This window comes from Eurosta solidaginis, chromosome 4 (genome assembly GCF_040869045.1).
Source record: "Eurosta solidaginis isolate ZX-2024a chromosome 4, ASM4086904v1, whole genome shotgun sequence".
Lineage (NCBI taxonomy): Eukaryota > Metazoa > Arthropoda > Insecta > Diptera > Tephritidae > Eurosta > Eurosta solidaginis.
The window spans coordinates 32129137-32144130 of NC_090322.1; the positions used below are offsets into that span (position 1 = coordinate 32129137).

Consider the following 14994-nt stretch of genomic DNA (forward strand, 5'->3'; position numbering starts at 1 on the left):
CGAATTAATGAAATTTCTTGCGGACAGAAGTTGTGCATATCGTCATCTGAAGGTTGAAGGTTCGAAGAAAGCCACTCATTCCGTTGCAATGACAACGTGAAAAACTATCTCTCTCTATCTCTCTTATCAGCTTCGCCTTTATTCCGTGATATGTTTACTGTGAGCCAGCAACTGCTCCATTTGGTAGCTTTAGTGTCTTCAAACCCTAGAGAGGGATATACGTTGGCGAGCTCATTTAAAGAAGCACATTAGCATACAAGTTGCTTATGAGGAGGAACGTAACGATAGTCACCGTTTCTTAACCATAACTGTAATCGTAACGACAGCCGTAATAGTTATCGTGACCATAACCGTAGCCGTAGCCATTACCGCAAATGGACCGGATTAAATCGTAATAGTCAGCGTGGCTGGCTGTCACCATAATTTTGATTGTACCTATAGCTTTAACCGCAGCCAAAATCTTAACCCAAAGTTGGCACAAACTTAAATTTAACTATAACTGTAACCATAACTTAAAATGAAATTGGACTTAATACTGCTCTTCTTTCTTTACGTCTTCGTATAAGTTTTCGTATCCGCCTTTGGTCTTCCCCTCATCTTTATTAACACCTTCTGTATCATCATATTCATAATTATTATCGTAACAATACTTTTTGTCTTTCCCAATCTTATTTTACCTTTACTTCCTCTTTTATTTGATTTTCTATTTATTTTTTCTTCTTCGATTTCTCATTTCGTTTTGCTCCCAACTCTAAATTTGTTTGTCTTTTTTTGATTTATGTTCACTCTCTGGCTCATGAGTCATGACATGACAAAATTACCAAAAAAAATTGTGTTTTTTCGAACAAATTCTTCTCTCAAGCATCGAAGTATTTTCTCTTTGCCTGCTTTACAAAAATCAAATTTAAAATTTCCGCCTATTAAACAGTTTTATTAAACGAACTGACCCACTGTGCCAGTTAATTAAAATTGGTTTGTAGAATCGCGATGATCACTCATACGCAACGGGGTACCGACACACTAACACATACACAAAAAACTACGAGGTATTGTCTGATGTTACAAAAGCAACGAGGAAAATGCAAAGGCAAGAGGTGAAATGAAGAAAAGGGGAAAAAAAACTAAAATATTGAAAAAAATCTAAAAATTTAAATGCAATGCATGACAACAACAAACATCGAATTGAGGTAATAATAATCGCATGAAGCCGAGCAATATTGGTAGAAGTAGAAAAAGAGTAAGAAAAAAAGAAAAAAAATCGCTCTGTTTTGAATGAATTTCATTTCCGCTGCGTTGCGCGCCTCTACACATACACCTGCTTATGCCTATGTGTGTTTGTGTGTTTGCCTGGGAACAGTTACATACATTGTGTATGTTGAGTGCTGAGAGCAGTTTTGCTGTGCGTTCAACGTTCAAAACATTTCAATGTGCGCCTCCAAATGCAGTTTATATTTAGTTTCCGCCGGTGTTGGGTGTTCGTTTGGTTGTAATGACGGACGACGGAATTTCGATACAAAAATTCATTTAGAGCCAAATTAGCGGTGTTTTTTGTTCGCGTGTTGCATGTTCCTTTGTTTTTGTTAATTGTGTGTGCGTGTGTGTTGATATTTGAATTTCAATGCATGTACATATGTATGTATGGACGTATGTGTGTTTGTGTTTTATAGACACAGGTGAACGCGCATGCGATTGAAGTCAATAAACAAATAATATTTTAACAAACGGCGTGAAGAAGGAGAAGCAGATGCGTACATCAGTCAAGCAACTTGACAGGCAGACAGTCATTCAGTCAGTTAGTTATGCTTTTGAAATGTTCTTTCCGTCGCAAGGTTGGTTGCTCGTTTCGGCAGTCAGTCGCTCGGTTATTGCTAAATAATTTTTTATTGAGCACAAACAAATTTGTTTACGATTTTGTCTGTGCGCTGGCGTTTGTTAAATAAAAAATTGAAATTTTGGATTTTCAAAAATATGTACTTTGCCGCTGTATTTTTATTTATTCTTTTTTTGTGCAAATTTGATGTGCACAAAGCGAATGACCTGAAAACATAAAGCGTCGCGTTTGTGCTGATATTTTGTGAAACATTTATTTGACAATTTTGATAAACTTAAATATTTGTTTAAGGGAAATCATATTTTTTTATGTGGAGAACACAGCAACAAACAAAACTTTGAAAAACTTTAAAGCATTAAAAAAAATTTTTTTTAAACTCAAGCATTATTCAAAAAAGTATAAAAAAATTTAAAAATTTAAATAAAATAATGTTTTAGAAAACTATAACAAAAAATTAAGGAAACTAAAACAAAAAAATTTAAGAAAATTTAATCATAAATTTATAAGAGATAAATTCAACGAAAATTCCGGAATTTATAAAAAATATATAAATTTTTTGAATTTACGCAAATTAAAGCATTTTCACCGTCTTCTCCTCTTCCTCCTCCTTCCAACTCCTGCAGCAAAAACGATAAGGCGCTCCTAACCTTTCTGCATGCCTACATATTAAACAGTGCCCAGTTAGTACTCCTACAAGTGTGACAATTTTTTCAGCTGCTTGTCGACGTGACGGGATCTTTTAGGATCCCATTTACGCCAGAGCTTCCTCAATGTCTGACCCCCAGATGTTTGTAGCCATTTTTCGTCGGCTTGCACGCAGATGTACTCTTTCAGTATTAGCTTGCAAGTGACAAGCGGCTTACCTAAGCATTCTTGGTTAGGTAGAATCTGCCTGGTCGTATCCTTTCTAGCGAGTTCGTCTGCAATGCAGTTTCTCTCGATGTCCCTGTGCACCGGAACTCTTGATAGGTATACACGGTACTATTGAGCCATCTCTTGAATAGTTCGGCGACAGATTAGTGTTAATTCAGAATTGAACGAGTATAAGCCAAGAGATTTGGACCTTATCAGTGCGGATTCAGACCTGGTAAATCTACCATCGACCAGATTTTCACAATGCGCCAAATCTTGGAAAACCCCGTGAAAAGAGAATCGACACACATCACCTCTTCGTCGACTTTAAAGCCGCCTTCGACAGCACGAAAAGGAGCTGCCTATATGCCGCTATGTCTGAATTTGGTTTCCCCGCAAAACTTATATGGCTGTGCAAAATGACGTTGAGCAACACCATCAGCTCAGCCAGAATTGGGAAGGACCTCTCCGAGCCGTTCGAAATTAAACGAGGTTTCAGGCAGGGTGACTCCCTATCGTACGATTTCTTTAATTTGATGCTGGAGAAAATTATACTAGCTGCAGAACTTAAGCGCACTGGAACAATATACTATAAAAGCGTGCAATTACTGGCATATGCTGATGACATTGATATCATCGGCCTAAACACCCGCGCTGTTAGTTCTGCTTACTTCAAACTGGAAAAAGAAGCGGTAAAGATGGGTTTGATGGTGAATGAGGACAAAACGAAGTACCTGCTGTCATCAAGCAAAGAGTCAGCGCATACGCGCCTTGGCAACCACACTACTGTTGGCAGCCATAATTTCGAAATAGTAAAATACTTCGTTTATTTGGGAACCAGCATCAACACTAGCAAAAACATCAGCACTGAAATCCAGCGAAGAATCAATCTTGCCAATAAATGCTACTTTGGACTTGGTAGGCAATTGAAAAGTAAAGTCCTCTCTCGGCGAACGAAAATCATACTCTACAAGTCACTTATCGTACCCGTCCTGCTATATGGGGCAGAAGCATGGACCATGACAACAGCAGAAGAAGGGGCTTTGGGAGTGTTCGAGATGGCGAGTACCGAAGAAGATTTAATGATGAGCTGTACGAGCTATACGCAGACATCAACATAGTCCAGCGAATTAAAACGCAGCGGCTGCGCTGGCTAGGCTATGTTATGCGAATGAAAGATGATGCTCCGGCCAAGAAAGCGTTTCTATCGGAACCCGCCTATGGAAGCAGAGGTAGAGGGCGGCTCCCACTCCGTTGGAAGGACCAGGTGGAAAACGATTTAAACTCCCTTGGTGTGACCAATTGGCGCCGGTTGGCGGAGCGAAGGAGCGACTGGCGCGCCTTGTTGGACGGCCATAACCGTTTAGACGGTTAAGCGCCAATTAAGTAAGTAAGTAGTAAGTAAAATGCATTTGCCTTATTTTTTATTTAAACAAATTTAAATCATAAATAAAATAAAATAATAAAAAAAGAATAACAGAAACCAATAAACAAAAATTAAGTTACATACCAAGAAATGTATATACAAAAAAAGTTAAATAAAATATCTAAATAAAATAAAATATCTAAAAAAAATTTCAACTACAAAATAACAACTAAAATAAAATATAAAAATAAAAATTAAAAAATTGCAAAAAATTAAAAAAAATGAAAAATAACAAAAAAAAAAAAAAAATTGAAAATGGAAACAAAAAAAAATATTAATAAAAATTCTATTTTGATTTCACATTTATTGATTAAAATTTTTTAATATAATTTATGAGTTTAAGAGCAATTAAAAGAGACATTTTGCGAAATCATTCAAAAAAACAGTAAAAAATATCAATATAATAGAGAAGAGATAAACAATTTATAAAAAAAAAACCAAATAGATAGTTAAAAAAATTATAGAAAATTTAATAGTAATAAAAAAAGAACAAAAAAAGTAAAAGTAAAAAAATATAATAGTAAAAAAATAAGAAAATGTAAATAACATAAAAATTAAAAAAATTAAATTAAAAAGTTAAATAAAAAATAATTGCAAACATTTTAAATAAAGGAATTAATAGAAAAATAACAACTGGAATGTGAATATAAAATAGAATATCTATTTTGATTTTATCATTTGTTGATTAAAAATTATTACTATACATAATTCACGACTTCGAGAGCATTAAAAGGAGACATATTTGCAAGATCTTAAAAAAAAATAAAAATAGAAATTAGAATAGCGGTAAAAAATAGAATAGCGGTAAAAAAAAAAAAAAAAAAATTTATAAAATAAAAACTAACTGAAAATACCTATAGAACATTACTAATGTGCATTAATATTATAACGAAAATAAAAATATAAGATAAATAAAAAAAAAAAATATATAATAAAAATAAAACCTAAATTATAAGTTCAAACCGAGTTTAAGGCCTTAGCAACCATTTTCTGAAAATTTTCTTTCTTCAATTCTTGTTTCAACAAAAATATTTCAATTGAGAAAAAATATATCTTAACAGTAGGAAAGAAAAACAATTTTTGTTAAAGCCTTTAGCTCGATTCGACCCAACGATCTTACAAATTAATAGGCCGAAAAAACAACAATAAAAATAAAAAACTTTGAAATAAAAATATGTAATAAAAGTGGTTTTACGACAGAACTAACAGAAATAAGAAAAGGTTAAAATAAAGCGAATTGAAAAAAGTTTCATAAAATTTAATTAATAATTAAGAAAAATTATAATCACCAAAAAATTGAAGAAAACAGTAAAAAAAGATAATAGTAATTTATTTAAAAAATAAATAAATAAAAATTTAAAAACAAAGAAAAAAATTGACAACCATTTAAAAAGAAATATCCCAAAAAATTTATTTCTTTTATTATTATTAAAAATAAAAAGAAGAAAAAAAAATTTTAAGGACTACCTTTATACAAATGGACCAAAAAATAGAAGGCAATTTTTCCTTTAATACAGACATAATCTTCTTGAATTTTGACTAAAAAACTTTAACAATAGCTCTTGTAAAAGAATTTTGGGATTTAAAACTATAAAGGTGGAGCGCAATCTTTCAATTTAAGGCAAAGTTCTAATTCTAAATCCCAAAATTGCATTGTCACCGAGTTCTGATCCATGGCCCAAGTTCCAAGTCTCTAGCTCACCGACAAGTTACTCAAAAATCGATCGCAAGATTCCCCTCGTTTTTCAAGGATTTGTAGTTATCTCAATTAGCAAGCTACCTAGTGGAACTTTGTTTTCTATAAATTGTATTGTCACTAAGCCTCGAACTGTGTGCCAAGTTTCAAGTCTCTAGGTCACCGGGAAGTTAGTTAAAAATGGATTGAAATATTCCCAAATCAAAATTAATTTTCTTAATATCCCGATCCATGCGCCACCTAGCGAATTTTTTGATCAAATATTGCATTGTCACCGGGTTCTGACTCACGGCCCAAGTTTCAGGTCTCTAGTTCACCGGGAAGTTACTTAAAAATCGATCGCAAGATTCACTGCGTTTTTTCAGGGATTTTCGTTTATCTCGATTCGTCTGCCACCTGGCGGCATATTGTTTTTCATGAATTGTAGTGCCATAGACTCGCAAACTAAGTGCTAAGTTTCAAGTCTCTGGATCGAGGAGAAGTTAGTTAAAAGTCGATCGCAAAACTTCTATTTTAAAATTAATTTTCTGTATATCTCGATCCGTGCGCCGCCTAGCGGATTTTTTTTTCACTTGCATTATAATGTCTCCCAGATCTGAACTATGCTCTAAGTATCAAGTGTCTAGCTCAACGGAAAGTTACCGAAAAAGACTTTTCCGTGGGTCAAAATTCCGTATGGAAATGAGGGGACAAACATCAAAACGACTTAATATAAAGGTATAAAAAATTACTACCATAATATTGGAAAAAATATAATTTATAAAAAAAAATTAATAGTTTAAATATTAAAAAATAAGAATGAAAAAAAACAACAAAATAAACAAATTTTTTTTAAATAAAAACTTTAAAAAAAATTTTTTTAATTTAAGAAATGTGAAAAAATAAATAAAAAAATTGTGAAAATTAGTTTTTGGTATTATGTGCGTTTACCTATATATATGTATATCTATATATGTATGCATTGGTTTATATCCAAGCATATACAATATCCAATTGCCAATTTGTTGTGGTCACCGCATTTTTGTAATTCTTACCGCGTACATGTTGCTGTGTGAGCGTTTCAGCTAGGCTAAACGGAAATCGAAAATTTACAATATAACAACAATAACAAAGCATACGAATTAAGTTGCAACAAAAGGAAATACTAATGAGCAATGTGAAAAGAACAAAAAATGTACTAAAACGGCAAAAACAAATTAAAAAGAAAAAAACTAAAAAATCGTAAAAAAATATCAAGCAAAATCGAAAAGCAAATTCTTGAGCAAAATAACGCAAAGGAAGTTAAGCCTTTGCTAAATCTTTTTTTTTTTACTTATTTCTTAACGCTCTTTTCCCTTTTAGTCGAAGTTAATAAGTGAAGTACAAAAGTGAAAAAAAACTACAAAACAAAAAAAAAGAATCATTGGCACTTAGGGCATAAAAAAGTGCACAAAAAAAGTGACAGTTTTGATGAGCGAAGAAGCAAAAAACAAAGTAAATGGCGGTGGAGCAAAAAAAAAGAAAAAATTACAACACAAACCCAACCTTGTATTAACGGCATTTGCATGCTAACTGCACTTTGTCGCGATTGACAGTTAATTTGCTTTGGAGCGCTAACGTTTGCCATCTACGTAAGTGTGTTTGTGTTTGAGTGTGGCCAAATGTAGTTCTCACAACAACAACTTCAAAAACATACAAAAATTTCACTCACTCCTCTTACTGCGCGCTTATTTATTACTATTAGTGTTGCAACGCTCGTCTATAAACGTTCGTTTATGAAAGCGTTGAGCACTAACGGCTTTAATTTTTAAACGGCCCATACAACAACATAAAATTGAAAAATAAAGCAACAACAAACGCTTGATTACTATCAACTTGAAAAACAAACAAACAAAAAAAAAACAAGAGAGCTTAGCAACGTATTTACAACAACAACTAATCATATTCAGTTGCGCTTTCAAGTGCAACACTACAATTGGCGTAAGCATCATTGCAGCTATCGGGTGCAGCCGCTAGAGTCGCCAAATGCGCCGCCGCTGCCGCCATCAGCTCAACCTCAACTGTCATTCATTAGTTGACGTTTTAATTGCGGCTTTGATTTTCTGTTTTGCAATTTGCATTTTAAACTCTAGGCAAGACAATAGCCGCAAACTACAATAAAAAGACAACAAACAAACTTATAAAAGCAAAAACAAAAAAATTACAATCGTCTCTAGTTTTATCTGTGCGCTTACGAAAGCGAAACAAAGTGTTAAATAAAGAAAAGTGTGAACAAATTACTTTTTATTGTTGCGCTCCGTCGTCATCAGGCTAGGCAGTTTATCAGCGTGTAAAAAACATTCCTCTTTGTGTATTGGTAAGTATGGGAATCTTATGTTTTTATCATTAACTTAACGTAGCTTAGCTGGATATGAATACATATATCTAAGCTTGGGAATCTGTACTCAAAAGTTGACGTGTGAAATGACAAATTATTTTTATAGTATTATTGAATGCAAATGTCAGTATTACAGGCTAACGAATTGCCTAAGCTACATGAGTCATACACGTTAGCCAGTGGCTCAATTTTCATTTGTATTCTTCAACCGAAATAGAATAGGAGAGTTAAGCCTTTAGCACTGCATACTGTCTCTAGTTACTGTCGCTGACAGAGTGAAGTGTTTTTCCTCAAGATTGGTGAGACGATGTTGTCAACGTGGCGGAAATGTGCGAATAGTTTGCTAGATGCGTTCTTTCTTAGGGCTGGAGGCTCAGGTACCTCTGCTTACACAAGAGATACCTGAGCCTCCATTATAAGTCGAGGAGCAAGACTATGCATTTTGCCTGATAAGGTTTTAACGGTCTACGGGTTTTGATGGGTTCATCACGGAATATGGAAGCTGTTTATGATAAATGTAGATCGGAGAGTTACTTCCCTAATGTTTGGAATTTAGCAAAGGGTAGTCGTTTTAGTGAACTTGGCCGAAAAAAACAGGTCTGACTCTTGATCTGATAGGGTTATCAGCCTCCTTCTAGTGCTTGGCAAAGTACTGGAAAAGGTGATGATCGAGCGGCTTCAGCAGATTTGTCGCGGTAATCATTCGGCTAGGCAGTTTGGTTTTAAGAAAGGACGCAGTGTTGAAGGATGAATGTTCAGAGTGTCGTTGAAACTAAGGTCAATAAATATTTCCTTGGCATTTTATTGACTTTGAGGGGCGCGTTGGATTCCTACGCTGGGACAGTCATTGAACGGTTGGAGGACCTCGGCAATTTGGAAATATCGCTCTGACGGAGATATTTTTCAGGCAGATGAGTTTCTATAGTTGGTGCAAATGAGGGTGTGGAGATGAAAGTGATTCGTTGTTGCCCGCAGGGATCCATATGTGGTCCATATATTTTGAACATGGGTACGGACTCTGCAACTCGAGTCACTTAGTAAATACAGTGCCTATGCGGATGACCTCTTCTTATTGGTAGATGATGAGTCTCTTGCTAATGTTGAACGCATCAGTGTGTCACTATGTGAAGTAGTCGCTAACTGGGGCGTTCATGTTGTTATCAATATATCGGTGCCGTAGAAAATTGTCCCGGAATCGTCCACCGGTTGATCGTATAGACGACGTGGTCAGCATCAGGTATGTGACTCAGGGCAAATATTGGGGAGAGGATTAATTTCATCCTACACTTGGAGTGTATTTGGGAGAAGATGTTGTGTATTTTAGGGCAGTTGCGTCGCCGCGTCCTGAGGAACGACTGAGACCTGTGTGGTCCTGCTGTTCATGCAGTATATCGCGGCCTCTTTGTAGCTTGTGCCACGTATGTGACTGCCATATTACATATATCGAACGGTTACGACTGCTCATGGTCTCAGGTGTGATAGGTTTGCGATCTCGGCTGCTGGTATCAATGAGAAATCTAAGAAAGAAAACAAAATGTATTTTCTCTAGTTTGGCATTTTTCCGATGTGAGATACGATACTAATTCCAACTCCAAAATAAAGAAGAAAAAGCGGCTCATTTGTGCAGCTTTTCATATAACCAATATATTCGGCGCCGCTTCCATCAAACATTCCGCGTTATCATGACCACTAAAAGCAATTTCTTTGTTTCCAAAGTTAATTTAATTTTTTCCCATAATATTTACCAACAATTTAAATGTATTGTTTAACAATTCATTAACTTTTGAAAGAAATTACAATAACAACAAGTAAGCAAAACTGTTACAAAACCAGAAAAAAACTAAAAATGCTCAATAAACAAAGATTTTATTTATTAGATTGGCAACTCCAACTGCGTTGACTTTGCACACAGTTGGCAAGCTGCGTTAGAGCCAAATTGTCTAGCCGTTAAGCAAATGTATTGGAAAAATGCGTTTAACTCTTATTGCTTTTAGTGATACAATGTGGCTGCTATTTGTATGGCGCATAATAGTTTTCAGTTATTTATTAACTTTTAATATTATTTAATGTTCGAATGATCTTCCATGGTGGTAAAAAATATTTTCGGTTTTATTGCTTTATCGGCAAATGCTGTGGCACAGTGGGAAATATGCTTAAAAGCAATACACATTTTTTTTTAATTAGACGGCACATACTATTATCGACAATTTTTGGTTGAATACAAATATATTAAATTTTTCAAACTAAAAACTAAAATTTTTAAAAATAATATTTTCCGAAAATTTTAAAATTAAGAAAATTTAATAAAAAAAAGTTTTGAAATGTTATAGTTTTTTATTTTCTTTTAACATTTTTTTTGTTTTTTCTCTTCTGAGGAGGTTACATTTTTAGTAACATAAATTTTTAGCAAAACTTAATAAAAAATCATGGAATTTTTTTCCAAATCAGAACGTAAAAAGATCAAATAAATTACATATTTTAACTTTTTTCGTTAAAAATAATTTACTTGATACTAGCCGTATTTAAAATAGCAAAGGATAGTATTTCCAAAAAAATTTTCGTTAAAAAATATATTTGCTTTTATAAACCAAATCTGAAAAATATAAAAAAAATAATTAAAAGAAAAGAAAATTGGATATCATGAATATTTTCTGCAATGAAAAAACTTACTAAAAAACGTTTACAAATAATAAAAAGATATTTAATTCAAAAGTTGGACCCTAGATAAAAAATTAGTTTTTATAAATCACAATAAAAAAAAAATTTTTGAAAAATAATAAAATTAGATTCCTGATATATTTTCTGCATTGATAACTAAACTACAATGAGGGCAATCCCCGCTTAATTTATAAAAATAAAATAAAATTTAAAAAATAAAGTGAAATAAAATAAAATAAGATAAAATTTAAGATAAAATAAAATTAAATTAATACAAACTAAATAATAATAAAATTAAAAAAAAAATAAATAAATAAGGGAAATCCCCTCTTAGTTCATACAAATAAACTAAACGGGTTTACAGATAATAAAAAAAATGCATTCAGAAGTTTGGATCTTGATAAAAAAAGTCAGCTTTTATAAACTTCAGATTTAGTAAGACATAAGAAAAAAAAAATATATATATAAATAAAAATTGGACATCGTAAATGTTTTATTAACTACAAAACTAAAAACTTACTAAAACACGTTCACAATTTATAAAACGTATGGTTTTTAAAATAAAATAAAAATATTTTAAGTTTGTTCGAATTACACATTTTCTTTATTTTTTTGTTATAATTTTTTGTTGTTATAATTTTTTTTTGAATGATAATCATTTTATATTACTGAATTAAATGTTTATTATTTTAATATGTATTATTTATTCTTTTTTAAATTTGTTTCTATGTTATAGATATATGTATATATAAATGTTTTTTTTTTTTTATATAAATTAATTATTCAAGGTTCGATTCGAGCTCAAGGCCGGAACAATAAAGAAATTAATTATAGTTTTAATAGTTTTATTTAAATTTAGATTGAATTAGTTTTTATTTTATTTGTTTACTTTACTTGATTTAATTGAACTTTGTTTTATGTAAGTTTTTTACGTTGCATTTTTTTATTACTTTTTTTATAATTTTATTATACTTAAAATTTTGTTTGTATTGCATTTCTTATATTTTATTTTGTTTTATTGAATTTCCTGTTATTTTACCTCTTTAATTTACTGTGTTTTTTTTTTTAATTTTCTGACTTACATTTTTTAATTTAAAATAATTTGTCTGTTAAGGGTTATTTTTGGTTTTTTTAAACTTTCACGACATTAATGCAATTTTATTTTTTAGTTATACATTTTATTTTATTTACATAATTTTATTTTATTTTATATTATTTTTTGTTATTTTGTATTTATGTTATCTTATATTTTTTTAATTTTTTATTTATTTTTTTATTTTAATTTGCTTAAATTTAATTTTAAATAATTTTATTATATTTTATTTTATTTTATTTTATTTCATTTATTGTGTTTTATTCTGAAATTTTTCTTAAATTTTCTAGTTATGTTTGTTTTTTATAATCTTTCATGACATTAATGCCGTTTTAGTTTTTAATTATACATTTTATTTCATTTTATTTTTATTTTATTTTATGTTATCTTATTTTGTTTTGAATTTTTTTTATGTATATTTTAATTTCTTAAATTTAGTTTTGAATTGTTTTATTTTATTTTATTTCATTTATTTTTAAATTTTCTAACTTACATTTTTTAATGTAAACAAATTGTTATATTTATAAACTCTCAGTTTTTAGTTTTTAATTAATACATTTAATTTTTCTTAAATTTAATTTTAAATTATTTTATTTTATTTTTCTTAAATTTTATTATTATTTAGTTTATAATAATTTAATTTTATTTTATCTTATCTTTTGTTTTAATTTAAATTTTTTTTCTTATTTTATTTTATTTCACTTTATTTTTTTATTTTGAATGATTCAATTTAATTTTTCTTAAAATTAATTTTATATTATTTTATTTTATTTAATTTCACTTTGTTTCATTCTGTTTTATTTTTTTCTTATTTAATTTCATTATTATTTTAAGTTAAAGTTAATTACGCACTTCATAAAATTCAATTTAATTTTATCTTATTTTATTGTATTTCATTTTATTTTGCTTTATTTTATTTTATTATGCTTTTTTTAATTTTTTTTTACTTTATTTTATTTCATTTTTAATCAAATCTTTTATTTCATAGAATTTTTTTTATTATTTTATTAATTTGTTTTTTTTTTTTTTTATTAAATTTGTTTGTACATATGTATTTTATCTTAACTTAACTTATTTTATTCAATTTTTTGTATTTTATTTTATATTGTGTTATTTTTTGTTAAAATGTTCACCTCATCTCTTATGATTTTCTGTATGCCGTTTCAAGGAACATTTAATTGAACTCAATTCATAAGTTCAAATTAATAATAAATTAATGCAATACACAATAGATATGAATGTGCGATCATATTTACGATTGTGCGCTGCATTTTTAAAAAAATATTTAATTTATACGAGCAATGCAGAATTAGCATGCACTTTGAAAATTATTATTTTATATTTTAAGTATTTTTTTCTCACACATATTCTCCACAAACAAAACGGCCACTTAGTAAATACATATATACATATGTACGTAAGTATGTAAATACGTTTCGTAAATATGTACATATGCTAATTCAGCTTTTAATTTTTCATATCTCAAATTAATTGTGCGCTGTCATTGCAAGTTTGTGTTTGTAGTTTTTTTGTTTTATTTTTGCTTACAGTATGTGTACATGGTTTGGTATATGTATGTAGATTTGTATGTTTACAATAAGTACATTCCTTTTTTTCATTTTATGCAAATTAATTTCAGTTGAGCGTAAATTACAAACGACGAACGCATAGTTTAATATATAAATACGCGCGCACATTCATATATACAAACCCATTTAAATTTTTAAAATGTATACTACGTGTATATGGGTATGTAACAAACCTATTAGACAAGTATCTGTCTGCCACATACGTCGCCAAGTATTGTCAGCTGCCCGGGTATCTCCTCAATATGTATGTTTGTCTGTATTTATGTACACTCACGGAAAAAAGTATTGGCACAGGGACTTTTGGTCATTTTCACATACCTTTGTTTAAGAATGTATTTTTCGTTATTTTTTGTATAAAAGCATGTACAAATAGATGATAAAATCAATATAATTGAAGCTTAAGATCTTACGCAAAATTCGTGAAAATTCAAAACACGAATGTTCACTAAAATTTTTAAATTTTTATTTATATTTATATTTTTTTAGAATTTTTCTGAGTATGCAGTTTTGTAGCTCATTGTATTTTAAATAATAAAGTGTCAATCTTAGTGCCTTAAAAGAATTCCCTGATTTTTGGCAATTTTTTTGACAACTGAGTTAAGCATTTTCTTCCATACAAACTTTTGAATGCAACTTTTAAAAAATTTGCTTAAGCAAAGCTAGTTAAAAGCAGCAAAGTGCCTGTGCCCATACTTTTTTCCGTGAGTGTGTGTCGATTACTAAACCGGCCGATCGCCAGCAGTGAACGAGTTCACTTTTTTAATAGTTTTCTCACTATGACATTATTGTTCTAATTTACTAGTTTTTTGTAGTTGTTTTTTGTGTTTTTTTTTTGTATAGTTTTTTGTGTGTTCGCTGTTAATCAAAAATAGTCGGCTTAGAAGTGTTTCAAGGTTGATGTAAAAATAAATTAGAATATAAAGTAAAAATAGTGGAATTTAAATATTTAAAATTGCCTAGGTTAAGTGGGTAGTTAAAGGCAGGGTTAATTTCTGTAAAGAATATAAAATTTTTTAGTCAAAAAGAAAGCACAAACGTTTTTGTATTTGACTACATAGCCTCAGGGAATGATTTTGGGGATGCACCAAGAGCAATGACGCTAGTAAAATGAACAAATCGGGTTTGTTGGTTGAATTAACCGACATTCGGTAAAATTGAGCTATTATATTTAATTCAAACTAGTTTTTTGTCAATTGAACAAATTTGTTTAGTAATTTCAACAGAAGAAAAACTGTTGCTCTGTAAAAATAACAGATTCTCTATCAAAATTACAGATTTTACTTCTAAAAGAACTGATTTCATTGGAAATAACAACTGTCAATATTACGAATACATCAGCTAGTTGTAAAGAGCAACTTACCCTCACGGCGCTCACTACTCACTTTTATGACCATGGCGCATCGGAAACTTCTGTCATATCAACAGCATTCACTGTTATTCCAATGCTTGTGAAAATCTGACATTTTAACAGTTTTCATTGGTAGTCTTTGAGT

At 30.4% G+C, this 14994-nt stretch overlaps 1 protein-coding gene across 18 annotated transcripts in view; it reads left to right on the forward strand.

Moving 5' to 3' along the window:
- raskol (Ras GTPase-activating protein raskol) overlaps positions 1-14994 on the forward strand; it is a 536164-nt gene that overhangs the window by 173252 nt on the left and 347918 nt on the right. Inside the window, exons 1-3 of one of the 18 annotated variants that reach the window (XM_067781153.1) lie at positions 1077-1829; positions 6870-7415; positions 7632-8140. The exons of 5 other annotated variants lie outside the window; for them this stretch is intronic. The gene's annotated coding sequence lies outside the window, so the exon portion shown is untranslated. Of the gene's footprint in view, positions 1-1076; positions 1830-6869; positions 8141-14994 lie in introns of those variants that run through there. 12 more of the 18 variants (XM_067781155.1, XM_067781145.1, XM_067781146.1 and 9 more) reach the window with 12 other exon arrangements.